We start from the raw sequence: 4,968 nt of genomic DNA on the forward strand, positions 1-4,968 counted from the left end.
CTGGTACCCTGACCCCCTTCTAGAACCGAAGTATCAGCTGGGGGTCCTAGGGGCCCTATTCTGTTGCCATCTGGGCCTGGACACCTATAGCCCATGCATGCTCAGATCTCTGAATGTCATCTGCCCATCTACCTGAGCATGAGGACTGACAACTGTGGCATCTCTGGTTTGGCCACCCATCCCTCCTGAGTCTAACTACTTTTGGTCATGCCTGAACTCACTCCACCCTTCAGGCATTGTGACTTTTTTTAAAAATATTTATTTATTTAGGCTGCACCGGGTCTTAGTTGCAGCATTTGGGCTCATCGTTGCGGCATGCATGCGGGATCTAGTTCCCCGACCAGGGATTGAACCCAGGCCCCCTGCGTTGTGAGCGCGGAGTCTTACCCACTGGACCACCAGGGAAGTCCCCGGGCATTGTGACTTTATTTACTTACTTACTTATCCCTGCAACCAGCCCATTTCTCCTACCCTGGTACCAGATCCTGGCCCCTTCCCTGCTCTGTTCCATCCTCCTCCAGTTGCCCCTCCTGCCTGAGCCTCAGGTTCTGATGTGGACGATAATTCAGTTAAAGGGATTCTGAGGGGCTGGAATAACCAGGCCCAGAGAATATGTCTTAATGGATTAATGTGTAAATTCCAGATTGGGATTGAAGGGACCAGGCCTTCTTCATCTTTGTAACCTGAGTCCTTTGTGCATTCACTGGATAAATTATTATTTATTTGGTGAGTGGGTGTCCAAACAAATGAGCAAGCAAACCTGAGGGAGCTCCCCCATAGAAGTCTCCTAAACTCTCTCCTTGGCCCTGCCCAGTTCAATGTTTCATCAGTGGTTGCATTCTATGAAAACCCAGTAAATGGTACTATGGAGGATATGTCTATCAAATTGCAAATGACAGAATGTGAGAGATTATTAGTACCATATTTCACTAAATCTAAGATGCACAGCCTAACATGTCTAAAATCAAATGTATCACACAATCAATTGCATGTTATAGTTTACTTGGCAGTATTTTTTCTTCGTGGTAATTTTTTTTTAATGGTGCATCTTACAATTAAAAGAGCCATATTCAGTGAAATACGGTATATTGGTTGATGTAATCCAAATCAAAAACTATCAACAGGATAGAACAAATGGGAGTGACTCTAACAAGATGGAATTTCATAGTGATAAACAATATAGTCCTGCACTTAAGTTCAAAAAATCAATTGCACAAATAAAAGATGAAGATAGCTTGGCTTAAATTCAGTTCCTGTCACAGTGGCAGGAGTGAGTTTGAGTAGACTGCTAACAAAGAGTCAATAACGATGACACTCTCCCAAAAGCTAGTGCAATTGTAAGCTACGTTAATAGAAATATAGTTTCCCAAAACAGGCAGAATTATCTCCTTGTAATTTTCTTTGGTCAGATTGAGTTTGAAATGTTTTATTGCCATATTTAAGAGGCACATTAGCACACTGGAGTGTCTGCTTTTATTGAAATTGTGCTTTGGAATTAAGACTTAGATCTACATTGAGAGATAACTTTCTGAGAGACAGCCCACGTAAGTGTATTATTGAATTTATCATAAGAAAATTGTTGGGTGTGTTTTTCAGGAGGACACAGAAGATTTTCTTTCATTTCCAGATACAGGCGTAGCTGTGTTTCCTATTTACTCTTAAGGACACTGAATTGTATAACTGCCCATATTTTCCTTTTTGGTTTGGTTGCCAGTAAGTTCAAAAGGCAAATTTAGAGACTACCTCTGGCGAAGTTCAGAGAACCGTATGGCATATGTCTGTGTACTACGCTTACCTTGGGTCAGTATTTCCTGCATTTATTTTCCCTACACTAACATCTCCATTGCTTTATAAACCTGCTGTATCATTTATGCCTTGTAAGCTTCAAGTCTCTTTTGGAATAAATTGGGAATATGAATGAATAAACAAGAAAATAATTAAGTAAAAAATGGATACATACTGAAAGGGGAGCAACTTGGAAGGCAAGTGATAAGGAAATTGTTCCTGAGAGACAGGAGTGAAAAACTGGACCTTTGCAGAAAGCAAAAGACTTATTGGGAAATGAGAGCAATCCTACAAATGTTTATGTATTGGAATACTATCTTGTCAGAAAGCTGTAGAATGTATTCTGTGCAACTCTAAGTAAAATCAGTGGAAGTTAGAGGGAGATAGATTTTTTTTTCTTGATATAAAAGAATAACCTGCTAAAAATAAGCCAAAATTAGAACAATTGCATTGTGAGGTAGTGTGCTCCCTGTTTTTGCAAGTGCTCAAGTCGAGGCTGGAGGGTCACCTGTCAAAGATGTGAAGGGTGGGATTCCCGAAGGATCTCCAAGTCCCATCTTCCAGTGAGTCAGCATTTTGGAAAATGCGGGAAGGGACAGCCAGCCACCTGCCAAGGGACGGAGCACAGCCAAGAACCTTGCCTTGTGGGCCAGGATTCAGGGAGGCAATGGCCTGTAGGGAGAGAAGCCACCTCCCAGGGAGGGCCGTCCCCCTGCCCCGTGGGGACATTCTTCCCAGCACACTGAAAACTGCACAAAAGGAAATCTGGAGCACGAAGGTTAACACTGAGCTGCACAGGCCCCAGACTGGCCTTCCTGCTCTGTGCTGTCCTCTCACACGGTCTCAAGGGGGGCACAAGAATGTGCACTGAGAATGTGCACTCTCAATTCCCCAGAGGTCTTTTCTATTAGCATTCCTCAGTTCAAATTCCATTCTTCACTCTGATTGGCCCACAATTACGTCACTGTTCCCTCACTTGTTAGAAAATCACATCTGCCCTCTGCCCCCCTCCTTTCCCAATTCCTCTACTCCAGAATGACAGAGAGTATTTCCCTGGCTGTGCATTCTCCCCTCAAGTTCACAGCTCCCCATTGTCCTCGACCTGCCATCCCAGGGCTCTCTGCCATCTCTGTCCTGACTTCATTAGCCATGCAGATTTATGCAGCACTTCTCTCTGTCCTCTGCAGTTTCCCTGCTAGGCTGATATTCAACGTTTCCCTTCTCTCCACTCTGCTTTCAGCAGATCATACTCCAAACTGCCTCAGACCCTCTCTCCCAGCTTGCTGGGGGCAGCAGCCAAGGTGGGGACTGAGCTGGCCGAGAGGACAGGAAAGCCCCTGGCCTGCTGCTGAGAGGTGGAGCTAGGAGTAGGAGGGGAAGAATGAGCCAGCCCCACCAGTAGAGGATAAAAATGCACCTGGCTGCCTCTGAAGGTTCTCAGGATTAGGACCCTCTTCCTCTTTCTCCATTCCTGCCATCACTCCAAACTAGCCACACTGCAAATCACACAGCCCTGTGCATCTCTTCCTATCAAGGCCACTCAGGGTGTCCATCTTAATGTGCTTTTGATAGACACAAAGAGAAGGGGGAGGAGGAAGCCCACGGTGCTATCTGTCCTTCTCCCTACACCCACCTTGAAGGGCGGCCTGGGCCCAGCCAGCAGGATGTACAGCTTTGGGATGATTTACAGCCTGAGACCTCAGAAGGCTGGCCCCAAGCCACGGCCATAGACTTTGTTCAAAGTGCCGTTTGATAGTTTATGGTGAACGGCAGATGCCACTTCCTGACCCCGGGCCTGTCCCTTCATTCCGGAGCACCCCTGTCTGCTGCTCTTCTCAGAAGGTTCACAGACGTGTGGAGCTGAACTACAAATGGTGAGTAGACATGGTTCCTGTGCCCTGGGTCCTCACACACCCGGGTTCTCACACGCCCAGGTCCTTGCACGCCTGGGTCTTTACATGCCAGGGAATTTGGGCATGAAAACAGAGGACAGGGTCATAGAGTAGGCATGTAAAGCCCCAGTATCTCCTGTGTCATCAAGTTCTCCCTCCAATGGGACTTTCACATCATACTTTTGTTTCGTCTTTAAAAAGAAAAAGACACATGATAAGATGCTCAGTATCATTAGCCATGAGGGAAATGCCAATCAAAACCATGATGAGACACCACTTCACACCTACTAGAATGGCTATAATCAAAAGGATGGATAATAAGTGTTGGTGAGGATGTGTGGAGAAATTGGAACTCTCCCACACTACTGGTGGGAATGTAAAATGGTACAGCCGCTTTAGAAAACAGTCTGGCAGTTCCAAAAAAAAAAAGCTAAATGTAGAGTTATTTCATGACCCAGAAATTCCACTTCTAGGTATACACCCAAATGAAATGAAAACAAATGTCCACACAAAAACCTGTACATGGATTTCACAGCAACATCCTTCATAATAGCCAAAAAGTAGAAACAACTCAAATGTCCATCAGCTGATGAATGGATAAATCAAATGTGATATATCCACACAAAGAATATTATTTGGAGTAAAAGAAATGACTGATGACACATGCTACAACATAGATGAACCTTGGAAACTACGCTAAGTGAAAGAAGCCAGCCACAAAAGGCCCCATATTTTATGACTCCACTTATATGAAATGTCCAAATAGGCAAATCTATAGAGATAAGAAATGTAGATTAGTGGTTGCCTAGGGATGAAGGAGTTGAGGAAAATCAGGAGTGACTGCTAATGGGAATGGGGTTTCTTTTTGGGGTCATGAGAATGTTCTATAATTGATCATGGCAATGGTTGCACAACTCTGTGACAATACTAAAAGCCACTGAATTATATACTTTAAATAAGGGAATTGCATGGTATGTTAATTATATCTCAATAAAGCTGCTATTCAAAAAAAAAGAAAAAGAAAATCTTCTTTGAGCCCTCAATCCCCTTCACCTACTGCCCCATTCTTTGTTCCCCTTCAGAGCAAAACTTTTTGGAAGAGTTGTTTTTACCTACTACCTCTACTTTCTCACCTCCTTTCATCATTTATCATCATCATCATTGTTATTATTATTGTTATAAAATTGCTGTTTATTTATTTTGGAGCCACAGGTACGAGGTGTTGAGTTATTCCTATTGCTCAACTGGTGGGTAGCATCTTCAGTGTGGACAAGGCCCCTCTGTGTTGTAT

At 43.9% G+C, this 4,968-nt stretch overlaps 1 non-coding gene across 1 annotated transcript; it reads right to left on the minus strand.

Annotated features, from left to right (window-relative positions):
• Window positions 1-332: 332 nt before the first annotated feature.
• Window positions 333-405, minus strand: TRNAV-CAC (transfer RNA valine (anticodon CAC)). Its single transcript has one exon. It is a non-coding gene; the product is annotated as a tRNA-Val (tRNA).
• Between the last annotated feature and the right edge of the window lie 4,563 nt (window positions 406-4,968).

The sequence above is a fragment of the Balaenoptera acutorostrata genome, chromosome 1, assembly GCF_949987535.1.
Source record: "Balaenoptera acutorostrata chromosome 1, mBalAcu1.1, whole genome shotgun sequence".
Classification (NCBI taxonomy): domain Eukaryota; kingdom Metazoa; phylum Chordata; class Mammalia; order Artiodactyla; family Balaenopteridae; genus Balaenoptera; species Balaenoptera acutorostrata.